This window comes from Rana temporaria, chromosome 6 (assembly GCF_905171775.1).
Source record: "Rana temporaria chromosome 6, aRanTem1.1, whole genome shotgun sequence".
Lineage (NCBI taxonomy): Eukaryota > Metazoa > Chordata > Amphibia > Anura > Ranidae > Rana > Rana temporaria.
Window position 1 is genome coordinate 108,282,919 of NC_053494.1, and position 15,166 is coordinate 108,298,084.

General features: G+C 40.1%; 1 protein-coding gene across 5 annotated transcripts in view; it reads left to right on the forward strand.

Annotated features, from left to right (window-relative positions):
* Nucleotides 1-15,166, forward strand: part of PMS1 (PMS1 homolog 1, mismatch repair system component) — a 140,356-nt gene that overhangs the window by 71,088 nt on the left and 54,102 nt on the right. The gene's annotated exons all lie outside the window — the stretch shown is intronic.

Below are 15,166 nucleotides of genomic sequence, written 5' to 3' on the forward strand. Positions count from 1 at the left end.
AGGAGGCGGTCCTTAAGTGGTTAAGGAACGCCGCATGCAGATTTATGTAGACAGAATGGCACAGCTGGGCAAATGGGTGTATATATAAATCCTCTTTAATTTGTCGACCCTGTCGCAAGCTCCTTGACCATGCCCGCGGGACCCACGGACTCTATGTCCGCAGGTGTCCCGTGATCGGGTCGCAGAGCTGAAGAACGGGGAGATGTTAGTGTAAACACAACATCTCCCCATTCTTGCTAGTGACATGTCACTGATCGTCTGTTCCCTGTCATCGAGAACAGCAATCAGTGACGTGTCACGGCAAGCCACATCCCCTAACAGTTAGAAGCACACTCCCTAAGTTACACTTAGCTCCTTCAGCACCCCCTACAGGTTAACACATGGGTCTTCAAACTACGGCCCTCCAGTTGTTCAGGAACTACAATTCCCATCATGCCTAGTCATGTCCGTGAATATCAAAGTTTTACAATGCCTCATGGGATGTGTAGTTCCGCAACAGCTGGAGGGCCGTAGTTTGAGGATCCCTGGGTTAACCCCTTCACTGTCGCTGTAAAAATTACAATGGTCCCAAAATTGTGTCAAAAGTGTCCGATGTGTCTGCCATAAAGTCGCATTCACAATAAAAATCGCAGATTGTCGCCATTATTAGTAAAAAAATAAAATAATAAAAATGGCATAAAACTACCCCCTATTTTGTAGACACGATAACTTTTGCACAAACCAATCAATAAACGCCTTATTGCGTTTTTTTTTTTTTTTTTTTTTTACCAAAAATATGTAGAAGAATACATATCGGCCTAAACTGAGGAAAAAATATGTTTTTTTTATATATATTTTTGGGGGATATTTGTTATAGCAAAAAGTAAAAAATATTGCATGTTTTTCAAAATTGTCGCTCTATTTTTATTTATACCGTAAAAAATAAAAACCGCAGAAAGCTCTATTTGTGGGAAGAAAGGATGTCAATTTTGTTTGGGAGCCACGTCGCCACGTCATTTAAAACTACGCCGTGCCGAATCACAAAAAGTGGCCTGGTCTTTGGCCAGCCAAATGGTCTGTGACTTTAAGTGGTTTTTAAGTGGTTAAATATAATATTGTATACCCCTTAGGACCAATTCACACCACATTTAGTCCAGTGCATTTTTTTTTCTGTATCAAAAACACATTGGACCCAGTGGGTTACATGGATTTTGAAGGCAAAATTTAACCATCGCAGTGTTTTCCAGTACAGTCAACAAAAGTAAAACGTGCTGCATTTTTTTCTGCAAGGAACAGCACTGGAACATGGCAAAACACATAAAAACCCCACCAGAACGCATCTACTCATCAAAAATGCACTAAAACTCATTACAGCAAATCAAAAAAAAGGAAACTGGAAACTCTGGCAAAACATGATCAGTAGGAATAAAAAAATCTCTGTCACCCCCCTCCCCCTTCAAATAGCTTTGTGTTCTAGCTCTCAGCAGGTCAATTGATGGAAATCAGCGGGCTATAACCGTTCAGAGGGCCACGGTTTGGGGACTGCTGCTCTTGGCCTTTGCAAAAAAAAAAGTCTATAGCATACAATATGCCCTTTCTGCAGACTTCATCCTTTTCAGTGTATGGGCTATGTTTGCTGTAATCGACTTTGTTTTTAGACCTTTCATGTCACCTGATTTCGTTTAGGCAAAAGATTGTTTGAATGTTTTAATGCAGTATGAAATAGCATAGTAGAGCAGGTGAAAAGCATGTTTGCTTGCCTGGTTAGTTCCAATACTTTAACACACATTTTTAAGTGCATGAACAGAGTTGAAACAGGATACATTTGGCCACCTCTAATTAAACCTAAGATGATCTGCAGATAGTTATGCCTCTTTAAATTAAGTACCGCATGGTGTATCATCATCCACTAGTATCAGGTTCATTCTTGGCTTTTTAATCGGTCTGGTTTATATATTCTATGAAACAAACCTAAGCATAAACTTTATTTGCAGCAGTAAAAACTAGATTGTTAGGGAATCATTTAACATTTTGCTAAAAATGTTTAATGTAGTTTCTTTTAAACTACACTATAACTAACATTTTCTTACTGGACGTATGACTGAAACCCTTGTGCTCAAATTATATACTGTGGGGCAGATCCACAAAAGAATTACGCCGGCGTATCTATTGATATGCCGCGTAATTTTAAAGTTCCCGCGTCGTATCTTTCCTTTGTATCTACAAAACAAGATACGACGGCATCTGGGATCGATCCGACAGGCGTACGTATTAGTACGCCGTCGGATCTTCGGTGCATTTTTTCCGCCGGCCGCTATGTGGCGTTTCCGTCGAATTCCGTGTCGAGTATGCAAATTAGCTAGTTACAGCGATCCACGAATGTACGTCCGGCCGGCGCATTTTTTTACGTCGTTTGCGTTCGGGTTTTTTCGGCGTATAGTTACCCCTGCTATTATGAGGCGTACTCAATGTTAAGTATGGCCGTCGTTCCCGCGTCAAATTTTGAATTTTTTACATCGTTTGCGTAAGTCGTTTGTGAATAGGGATTTGCGTAGAATGACATCACCGTCGTAAGCATTGGCTGGTTCTGGTTTAATTTCGAGCATGCGCACTGGGATACCCCCATGGACGGCGCATGCGCCGTTCCAAAAAAACGTTGTTTATGTCGGGTCACAACGTATTTACATAAAACAAGCCCCCATCACATCCATTTGAATTCTGCGCCCTTACGCCGCCAAAGATACACTACGCTGCCGGAACTTACGGCGCAACTTCTTTGAGGATTCGAAAAAAAAAAGTTACGGCGGCGTAGTGTATCTTAGATACGCTACGCCCGGCGGAGAGAAGCGCCGATCTACGTGGATCTGCCCCTGTATATCTTGCACAGGCAGTAAAATGTATATAAATCTTAGGCTTTATTCACACTAATGCGTTTTTTCATACTTTTTGCAGAAACGCAGACATTATTTTTAACATGGGTCCCTATGGAACATGTTCACTGATATCAATACATTTTTGAGCCTCTGCATTTTTATAAAGGGTCAAGGACTTTTTTTTACCACAGCATGCAGAATTTTGGATGCCGGGAAGCTGGCCGTCACGTCTTAAACAAAGAAACCATACCAGACCCTTTGGTCATACCATGCCCAAATTGTCTAAAAAAAAAAATTGCGTAGGGCCCCCCCAAAATCCATACCAGACTCTTATCCGATGATGCAACCCATCAGGTCAGGATAGGGAGGGGACGAGCGAGCGCCCCCCCCCCCCTGAACCATACCAGGCCGCATGCCCTCAACATGGGGGAGGTGCTTTGGCCCAACCCAAAGCACCATGGGGACAAAGGACATTTCCCCACAACCCTGGCCAGTGGTTGTGGAGGTCTGCGGGCAGGGAGCTTATCAGAATCCAGAAGCCCCCTTTAATAATACCCCTACCCATTCACCAAAAAAAGTAGTGTAGTGGAACAAAGGACAAGAGACAGTTTTTGACAACTCCTTTAATAAAAATGTCTTCTTCCCCTGCTTCTTCCTTCTTCCTCCTTCTTCCTCCATCTTCTTTCTCCAGTCGTCTTCCCCCAATTCTTCCCCCGCTTTTTTCTTTGGTCTTTTTCCCTGGCTTTTTCCTCCAGTCTCCTTATTACTTTGGTCTTCTTCCTCTGCTGCTGCTCCCGCCGCCGACCCGCTAAAAAAAGACCCTCCTCCGACGATATATTCTTCTATAGCTATGGGATGTTGCCATCGGATGGTGTCATCAGGAAACCCTGCCCCTTGTGACATCATGGACCCATCATTCCCCCCGGGTGGTTACATCACAGGGGGCGGGGTCTCTGAATGACGTCATCCGCCCTATCGCCACATCAGAGGAGGTTAGTTTTTTTTTTCAGGGGGAGCCGCGGCAGAGTAAGAACAACTCCGGACGAAGAAGACCAGAGAAAGAAGAAGACCGGAGAAAAAAGTACAAGACCGGAGTAAGAAGCGTGGGAGGAAGAAGACATTTTTAATAGGGGCTTGGGGGCTCCCTTGGGGGGTGGGATCTGGGGGCTCCATTGTTAAGCCTTGGTTCACACTGACTTTGAGAATGAAATTATTTGAGTTCAGCTGAACTTGTACAATTTCATTCCCGCATGTCAGTCCCTCTGCCCCAAACCATGCGGCCTGGTATGGCTCAGGAGGGGGAGTGGGGGGCGGGCGCTCGCTCCCTTTCCTGACCTGCCGAGCTGCATGCTCGGATAAGGGTCTAGTGTGGATTTTGGGGGGATCCCGTGCTATTTTTTTTTTCATTTTGGCGTGGGGGCGTCACCTCCAAATCCCATACCAGACCCGAAGGGCCTGGTATTGACCTGGGGAGGACCTGACGTGTTTTTTTTTCTTTGTAGACAATTTTTTTTTTCACATTCAGATGTCAGCAGGGCACCCCACTGACAGCTGATTTTTCATCGGTTATTAAGGAAGCAGTAGCCTGCTTCCCGCTTCTTGACAACCAGCCATATGCAGTGAATGTAAAAAAACAAAACAAAATTGTGGTAAAAACACAGTTAAAAAATGCGGAAAGCACAGCAAAAAGCACTGCAAAAACACTCAGCAACATGCATAGATGTGAATCGAGCCTTACATTGTAACATTTTGAGTCTGGCTCTACCTGCTGAACCTCCCAATTAGTAGGGGCTCAGTCACATTCTAGGGTGGGGAATGTGACTAGACTTGAATTTTACAGGAGTAAATGTTGGCATACTACTGATGATAAAAACGGCTTATGTGTTTTTTCTTAATATATCTATATTACATTTTTTTTTGTCTAGGCTTGTTTTTCTTTTATTTTATACTGCATATATGTCTGCTGGCTAATGATGCAGCCCTTCACAATGTACCAGAATGACTATCTGTATTTGTGGGGCAGTTAAGGTCTTGTATTACCCAGAACAGTTGACAGAAGTTGACCCTGGACAGCAGATTAGCATAATAGCTAGGCAACTTACATTTTAGGAATATCAGCTATGGCAGCTTATGTATTTCTCTCAGCACAGGTTCAGGGAGAACACATGGTCTATCAATTGATGCTGCATAATCCAAGGGAAATATTATGGGCCAGATTCACGTAGAGCGGGCGCAGCGTAACGTAACCGGTTTACGTTACACCGCCGCAATTTTTCCGATTTACTGCCTGATCCACAAAGCACTTACCTGGAAATTTGCGGCGGTGTATCGTAAACAGGTCTGGCGCAAGGCGGCCCAATTCAAATGGGGCGGGTACCATTTAAATAAGGCGCGCTCCCGCGCAGGACGTACTGCGCATGCTCCCGTCGCAAATTTCCCGACGTGCTTTGCGCAAAATTACGACAACGTTTTGTGAATCGCGACGTGAAAAAAGACTTACGCCGGGAAAAATAAAAAATAAAAAAAAAATTCAAAAGCAACGCGGGAAAGACGGGCATACTTTAACATGGTGGAGTACTTTTACACCATGTTAAAGGTGCCCTATCTTTGTGACGGAAATCTAACACTTGCGACGCCGTAACGACGGGAAAAATCTTCGTGGATCGCCGTAACTCCTAATTTGCATACCCGACGCTGGTTTACGACGCAAACTCCCCCCAGCGGCACCCGCGGTACTGCATCCTAAGATCCGACAGTGTAAAACAATTACACCTGTCGGATCTTCTGGCTATCTATGCGTAACTGATTCTATGAATCAGTCGCATAGATAGAAACAGAGATACATTGTTCAATTCCGATTTTTGATGATTAAAGATTGGATTTTGCTTGCTTTTTATGTGCATTTATATTAGTATTTACTGTTTACCTTCTGCTAGGTCTAGTCGCCTAGGTGACAGATTGGTGTGCCAGGTTGGTTTCGCTTGGGCGACAATTTTTTTTAGTTTAAATGGACAATAAAAAAAGATAAAGTCGCACAAAATCGAAATAATTTCAATTAATTCTTGGATTGTTAGAAATTGTATTATATTTTGAATCCAATGAAGAAATAGCTCTCATAAGCATAGAGTGTTCTTAACACTTTTGAATTAAAATGTATTATAACTGAATTGTTGACAGTATATACTGTAAATCCTGTATAATAATAGACATTTTAGAATTCATTGAATATCATCCTGTAATTATAGACTTTAGCATGAAGATGCTCATTGGCGTTAGAACCTTTATTTGCTAATTAACAGTCTGACATACATTATCAATATACATTATGTACAAGTTCCAAAGCTGATGGAACTAATGTTCTTTCATTCTTATCTGCAAAACACAAATAAAAAAAAAGTCATATTAGAAGAACAATTTCAGCATGGACTGTTTTATTAGATTAAGATCTAATCATGACAAAGCTGTATCAAATACAAGTTTATCTATTAATTATTTTTGATTTGTTTTCTTTTTTTTTTGTTATTGCTGAAAGGGCAGGTTAACTAAATGCAGTAATAAATGTTGTACCTCTAGGATGATTGTTTCTGTTTAGTAGCTGTGACTCATCCTGGATATGATGTAGTATAATGATGCATCGTAACGCTCTTGCTGCTGTTAAATGCCCATGACACTAGTTGTTCGTTGTGTCCTGTGGTCCTCTGCCAGCAAATACCCAGCTCCTAAGCATTTCGCTTCTTCATAGCTTACACTACATATCAAAAATGCATTAAAAGCTACATACAGTGGAAAACTGTTTTATATGCAACATGTTTGAAAATTATTAGCAGTATCCACTATCACAAAGTTTGCATTCAATATGTCCTCGTGTTTCGCAGCTTTCTGAAAGCTGTTTACTAAAGTGATCTCTTTACAGTTATTTAGATCTCCTACCCAGTAGGTCAAGCCGTGTAATAACATCCTTGCATTAATCAGCAACTCAGATTTATTACTGTACCTGTGCTTCAGTTGAAACATGCTTTTATAAACAACATCATGTTCATTTAGTTACTCTTGAAAAGACTACTGTTACACGTTCAAAACTATTTGTATGCTTTTCTGATAACGAAATAGGGAAAGGGTGTTGGTTGTCTTAGCTCATGACGTGTTGGTTGTCTTAGCTCATGACGTGCTTTTCCTGCTTGCATACTATGAAAAGGACATAGAGCATGCTAAGCATTTCTTTTACTTACCCTCTCATTGCTAGGATTCAGGCTTGTCAGGTTATTAGAGGGCACAAACATCACTGCAAATTGCACAAAGAAAACCTGTACAGAGACTAGAGCTGCACGATTCTGGCTAAAATGAGAATGGCGATTTTTTTTGCTTAGAATAAAGATCACGATTCTCTTGCGCTTCTCGTGGTGTAACATCTTCTTTCACAGTATACAAAAAATTGGGCTAAGTTTGCGGTTTAGTTTTTTTTCAATTCATTAAAATATGTTTTTTTTACTTGTAAGCAACAAATGTCAGAAAAGGTTTGGTCTTTAAATGGTTAAACTTCCTTCATCTACACGCTGGCATTCTTTACTTTGATAAAAGAACGAAGAGATATTTTGTTTCCACTTATTCGCATTTTGTATTAACCACTTAAAAACCGAGCCTGTTTACACGTTAAAAACATTTTTTTTTGCTAGAAAATTACTTAAAACCCCCAAACTTTATACGTTTTTTTTCTAACACCCTAGAGAATAAAAAAAGAAGAGGGGCGCCTCTGAGTATGTATCATAAGAATAATTTAATAAACAACAACCTCCACTCACATGGAGAACAGGTAAGTTGCATTCAAATCCGGTTGCTGGGCTGAAGAGATCAAAGTGGGACTGCAAGTCACAGCAAGTCCTGTAAAGCTGGCACCACATCAGATCCGTGCAGGATGGAGTGGGATGGCTGAGCACAGCGTGATTTTTTTTCAGTGATCTAGGCTTGGGCATATCTTAGTCTATCAGGAAAAATCCATCTGATAAGAATATGGGTTCCAGGTAAAAGGTGTAGTGGAGAGTGACAAGAGTCAGTGGTTATGGCAAGCCGCGCTGTGGCTTTGGTGTGCACTCGGTCTCTGTAGATTGAAAAGTAAACACGCCGTGTATTCAGAGTGAGACTAGAGGAGCATCACAGCATGGCGCCCGGCAATGACATTACACACATGCGACATGTTTCGAAGCTAGCAAGCCATTGATGGGGGAAAAAAGGCAGCACCTCTTAGGTGCGGCCTTTTTTCCATCAATGGCTTGCTAGTATATCATGTTTGTTATTTTAAAGGGAAAAAAAAATCCTATAGTGACCCTTTAATTTCTTGCATTTAGAAATATTCTATCATTCTTGTTGAGGACCGAAATTCTTCCCATTTTTGCCATATTCCTGGCATTTGATTTTTTATATAACCTTCTTCTCTTATCTATCTTTCCATATATTGTATTTTTTTAATTTCACATATCCATTCTGTTATCGTCTGGCTTTTTGTTTCTCTCCACTTACAAGCTATTGTTCTGGTTTCCGTTGTTATATGGTGAAGAATATCCGTTTTAATAATCTTTATTGAATCAAAGACTGAAATATTTATACCTGGACTCATCTCATCTCATCTCCACTCCCGACACTTTCTGATCAATCTCAAATATTTTATTCCAAAAGTTCTTTACCAGATGACATTCGTACCAGATATGGTCCATAGTTACCCTTCCTCCCATACATCTCCAACAGATCTCTGTGTTTTCTTTATTTATTTTATTTAAAGCTACATTCCAATACCATCTCATTACATTTTTATAATTTCTCACTTGATGTTTAATCGCTATAGATGTTTTATGTATTGGTGCAAATATTTTCTCCCAATCTTTCTCTGATATTGGGCTTCCTATTTCCTCTTCCCATTTTTTCATTCCTGTTAACTCTCTAAGAGATCCGGAAGGGAGTAATAAATCATATATCTTAGATAATTCTTTAGTCGGTTTTTGTTCTTATGTTAATATTCAAATTAGTTCTTTTGTCTATTTATTAAAGATAATTGTATTTTTGTTTCGATATATGTGTTTAATTGATGATATTGTAGCCATTTATGTTTATTTTCAGATCCTAAATCTTGCATTCTTGGCAATTTACCATCCACTAGGATCTGAGCCACCATTGCGTTCTCCAATATATTACATTTTAAATATTTTGTGTTTTCTAAAGCTAGCGGAAATTCTGGATTGGAGAACAATGGGGTCATAGGTCCGATCATAGTGGAGAGTTTACCCTTTTTTAGTACGGCATTCCCATATTTTTAATGTGGCTCTTACAAAAATCATTAATTCTTTGTTTCCAGGTCTTAAATGGGGTTTTATCCAAGGAAGGGATTTAAGTTGAACTCCTATAATATCTTCTTCTTGATTAACCCACTGCTTGTTTTCCATATTGTGATGCCAGTCTATAATTCTAGTCAATGATGCTGCTTGTAAATATTTTTAATCGTCAGGTAGGGCTAGACCTCCATTTTTTTAGTTCTAATTAAAATTTCTCTTTTTATTCTGGGATTTTTTTGGGCGCAGATAAAACTTCCTATTGTTTTTCTTAATTCCATCATTCATTTTTTTGGAAGGACTAAGGGTACTGTTTAAAAAAAAATATAATAATTTTCGCAAAATAAATTTTTACTATATTAATTCTACCCATCCATGAGTATGTTATTTTTTCATATTTATGTAATCATTTAATTACTTTTCGGATTGCTGCATTGTAATTCAGGTCTTGTAACTGGTTTAAATTGCTCGGGATATATATTCCCATTTTCGGACGACAACTGTACTGACCAAACGAAAATCATACGATCTGGTATCGTACGGGGAACATTTTAGTGCATGTCCGATAAAATAATATCGGATGAACTGTCATGATCGGCTCACGGAATCCCTGTACTAACGATCCGATTATCAGACGATTCTTCCTTGGACGACATTTTTCGTACAATATTCGGATCGTGTGTACGTGGCATAACTGTGTTTTTTCCTCTTCCATGATGACATCATGGAGCTGGTGGATGTTAGAGACCTTGCGCTCCTCCACCTTCCATTTGAGGATGCCCCACAGATGCTCAATAGGGTTTAGGTCTTAAGACATATTTGGCCAGTCCATTGCCTTTACCCTCAGCTTCTTTAGCAAGGCAGTGGTCATCTTGGAGGTGTGTTTGGGGTCATTATGTTGGAATATTTCCCCAAGGCCCAGTCTCTGAAGGGAGGGGATCATGCTCTGCTTCAGTATGTCACAGTACATGTTGGCATTCATAGTTCTCTCAATAAACTGCAGCTCCCCAGTGCTGGCAGCACTCATGCAGCCACAAACCATGACACTCCCACCACCATGCTTGACTGTAGACAAACTTTTGTACTCCTCACCTGGTTGCCGCCACACATGTTTGACACCATCTGAAACAAATACGTTTATTTTGGTCTCATCAGACCATAGGACATGGTTCCAGTAATCCAAGTACTTAGTCTGCTTGTCTTCAACAAACAGTTTGCAGGCTTTCTTGTGCATCATCTTTAGAAGGGGCTTTAGCCCTGCAGAACAATTTAATGCAGTATGCAGCATATATCTGAGCACTGACAGGCTAACCACCACCCCTTCAACCTCTGCAGCAATGCTGGCAGCACTCATATGTCAATTTTCTCAAAGACAACCTTTGGATATGACATTGAGCGAGGCCTGTTCCAAGTGGAACCTGTCCTGTTAAACCGCTGTATGGTCTTGGCCACCGCGCTGCAGCTCAGTTTCAGGGTCTTGGCAATCTTCTTATAGCCTAGGCCCATGATGGCAAACCTTGACACCCCAGATGTTTTGGAACTACATTTCCCATGATGCTCATGTACTCTGCAGTGTAGTTGAGCGTCATGGGAAATGTTGTTCCAAAACATCTGGGGTGCCAAGGTTTTCCATCTTTATGTAGAGCAACAATTCTTTTTTTCAGATCCTCTGAGAGTTCTTTGCCATGAGGTGCCATGTTGAACTTCCAGTGACCAGTATTAGAGAGTGAGAGCGATAACACCAAATTTAACACACCTGCTCCCCATTCACACCTGAGACCTTGTAACCCTAATGAGTCACATGATATCGGGGAGGGAAAATGGCTATTTGGGCCGATTTGGACATTTTCACTTAAGGGTGTACTCACTTTTGTTGCATGTAGTTTAGACATTAATGGCTGTGTGTTGAGTTATTTTGAGGGGACAGCAAATTTACACTGTTATACAAGCAGTACACTCACTACTTTACATTGTAGCAAAGTGTAATTTCATCATTGTTGTCACATGAAAAGATATAATAAAATTTTTACAAAAATGTGAGGGGTGTACTCACTTTTGTAAGATACTGTATATCATCTGTAAGGTTATACATGCTATGTGTGTCATTGTTGGCAATATTTCTTTGACTACCTGTAGCAGTAGGAGTGTACATTGATACAGAAAATGAGATCCTTGCTCCCGACAAAGAAGTCAGTTGGAACACACAAGGTGTTGGGCCGTTTGGCCACTTATTTCTCTGTCCTGCAGTCCCCATCCCCTTTTTTTGGTTCTTTTGTTTAGTAAATCGCCTTCTTCTAGTTTTTTGTTCTCATTTATCTAGAACTGTACCTATAACTTGCATTAGTTCTGTACTGTTGTTTTTACCATTGTGTTTCTGCATGATTTAATCTTTCTGCTTGCTGAATATTTAATGCAGTTTTAACTTCGTTAAGGATTAAAAGTACTGCATGTAACATATCATGCACAAATTTTACTACAGCTTTACAGAAATGTTCCTCTCCCCTGGATAACACATACTGAAATTGCATGCTACCAGACACCGTACAAAACACACCTCATCATAATATAAAGTGTGCCTAAAAATGTGTCTGTGGACACATACATTCGAGACAATGTCTTTCTCAAAATGTTCTATTTAGTACTTTGTCATTAGTTTTTAGTTACACATTTCTGCCTACTAAGGAGAATAACAAACTATAGTTAGAAATATTTGTGTATGGTATATTGTAATATTCCTTTTTATATTCTTTGGTAGGACTGTTCTATGGTCTGCACCATAGAATCATAAGCATTGTCGGTTTTCTGAATACTTCCTTCCAATAAATCTATCTGTGTAGACATTTAAAAAATAAAAACATTTTAAGCAATCAGTTTGCATGCAGAAACCATCTCAATTAGAGTTGTCAGGGCTAGGATATCCAACTACCAGGCATCTATAACTGAAATCAAGACTAGCATGAGAACTGCTAAAACCCAACAGATGCACGTGTTTATGAGCTTGTATTTTCAGATGTCCTTTCTGAGGAATAGTTTACAAGCAATACACCCAGTTGGCCATACTAGGAACCTAGTCAGCTGGTTATGTGAATTTGTGAATGTGTATCTTCCGTAACCCTTTCAGTGCTATACCCAAAGTATATGTAAACCCAAAAGTTATTGTTCAACATTTTTGGCATCAAATCTCAATGTACTTTTTGGGAATTTATTTTGGAGTTTCTTGCCTGGAGATCCTGCCATCTAAATTTCTTTATTTAACAAACGACATGAGCAATACAATTCATGCTCACATCAACGATGGCAACGTCTCAGACGCAACCACAGAGAGCTGTGCTTAAATAACAACCAAAAAGGAGTTTCTAGTGATCTACAGAGTAAGGCAGAGATGACCTCTACAAGAACCCTTCAAGGCTTCTGAGTTGGCTGCCTGCTGGAGAGCCAAGCCCTATGCCATTTAACATTTTTTTTATATATATTCTATAAACGATAGAAGAGAGAAACAAATTACAAGGGAGATACGGAGGTGGGGGAGGGAGAGGAGAAGGTGAGAAAGGAGGAAAGAGAACCAAAAGCAGCAATGCTCAACCAGGAAAGCAGGTATATATCCACTAAACATTCTGGACTGAATTTTGTAGGTTTGAGAGGCCAGGACTACAAGTAGGCAACATGTATCAGAGTGGCACAGCAGCTCCTGGTGAGTGGCAAAGCAGAAAAAGATCAACCAAGGATACCGTGTGTCACAACATTTTTCCATTGGATGTCGTTTAAATTTACACAGCCACAGAGCAATGGGGGGAGTGACGTGTTGTTTCTAGAGGCCAGGGATACAAGCTCTTGCTGTATTTAACAAATGTACCAGAATTCAAGATTTGTACAGCGAGATGGGTACCCTGTTGAGATGAAGCAAGTAGCTCAAAGGGCAAGTATCCAATTCTACTGCCATGAGCCATAACACAAACTGACGTATTTGGCCCCAAAAGGGCAACTCCAGAAAATGTGCAAATAAGTACTGTCCTCTCAGCCACATCTCCAGCAAAACCCTTGATGTGTTCGAGAAGATCTTATGCAGGGTTGAGGTGATGCTATGCTAGCACAATAAAATCTTGAAGTCCTGCTCCGGAAACTTGTTAGCGATGGAGGATTTTTGTGCGAACCAAAGTGTTTGTTGCACCTGGGCAGGGGTAAAGGTCATGTGGAAAGCCTCTCCCACCTATGTATTTATGATGGAACAAAACCTTCAGGAGGGGGGCGACTAGCAGTTTGTGTAGGTGAAACAAATGATGTGGATCGCAGGACATGTCCTGACATAGGCCTTTAAAATCCGCAAGTCTCCATGTTTGGCGGTAGTGAATTTTAAAAAGTGGTAGATCCGATAAGCCAACCAGGTGTCCATGGGCGGATCCAGCGAATGTTATATTTCCGCCAGAGATCCTGCTATTAACAGCATATCCTGTTACAGGTTGACAATATCAAGCCATTACCTCACAACTAAAAGTGTTGTCAGTGGGAATTAAGCTGTCCAACAAGTTAATCTGATAGGCTGCCCAATGGGCAACTGAATTGGCGCACATAAAATTCTGAAAATGCTGCTGCTAATTGCACGGCAGTGTGTTAGCCTTTTCAGCCTGCAACAAACTGCTGAATCTGGCAGGATCTTCAAGCTTTGCAACAGATTCACGATATATGATTTGCTTAGGAAAACTGCATACAGTGAGGCATTTTGACTAACATACAGAAAAAAAAACATTTTGGGTTTACATACTGTTTTTAAAGTGTTTATATAAATAAATAAATAAATGTAAACCTTCTATTAAGGGCATTAAATGTTCTCTCATATTCTTCATTGCTCCTTATATTCCTTAAAAATAATGTTTGTCGGGAAGCTCAGTCCCATGGCATTGTGTCATACAGGCCTTCAAATCTTCTTGAATACTGGAATTGCGGGAATTGGGCATAGATTTTGTTAGTTAATGCTCCCATCCAACGCAGCAACGTCATTGAAGGTGTCCATAACCTTCTGATGACATTGGAAAAGAGAAAATGTCATTATATCCAGATGTTAAAGGCTAGTGGTTGCAAACAGTATACCTGGGTTTAGTCATGGGTTACACTGTAATGCCGCGTACACACGATCGGAAATTCCAACAAGAAAATCTTGGATTTTTTCTGACGGAATTTTGGCTCAAACTTGTGTTGCATACACTCGGTCACACAAATCATGTCAGAAATTCCGACCATCAAGAACGCGGTGAGGTACAAGATGTACAACAAGCCGAGATCAATGAAGTTCAATAGGCAGTTCGGCTCTTTTGTTTGATTCTGAGCATGCATGTTTTTTTTGTGCGTCGGAATTGCATACAGACGAGTAGATTTTCCGATATTTTTCCGTCTGAAAAATAGAGAACCTGCTCTCAATCTTTAGTTGGCAGGAATTTTTCGACGGCAAAAGTATGATTGAGCATACACACGGTCGAAATTTACAATCAAAAGCTCACATCAGACTTTTCTTGTCGGAATTTCCGATCGTGTTTATGTGGCATTAGAAGGCACTGACAATTTTATTAAAATATTGCATATTAAATAAAATATGACTGATGTATTTTGTTCCTGGAGTTTTGCTTTAATTTTGGCTTCAGTTTAATAGGAACAAGCTACAGTACTAACTGTTGCAAGGGGAAAATCGACAGAATACTTAATTGTTCACGGGTAAATGAATTTAGTGCTAAGGTTGAATGCAGTGCAGTGTTTATCTTGCTGCAAGATTACTCCATGTTTTACGAATGGATTTAAACATTGTTAGGAATAAGAAATGGGTTTAAAGAACATAATCTATTGGACCCAATGTTGATCAGTTACTTTTGAGAGGTACATGGCAGTGGTGAACATTTTAAATGTTCTTTTGGTTAAATACTGTATATTGAACAATCTGAACAGGATGTATAGAGAAATTAATTATTTCTTCCAGAAAATAAATAGTTCAGGTAATGCTTTTTAACAATT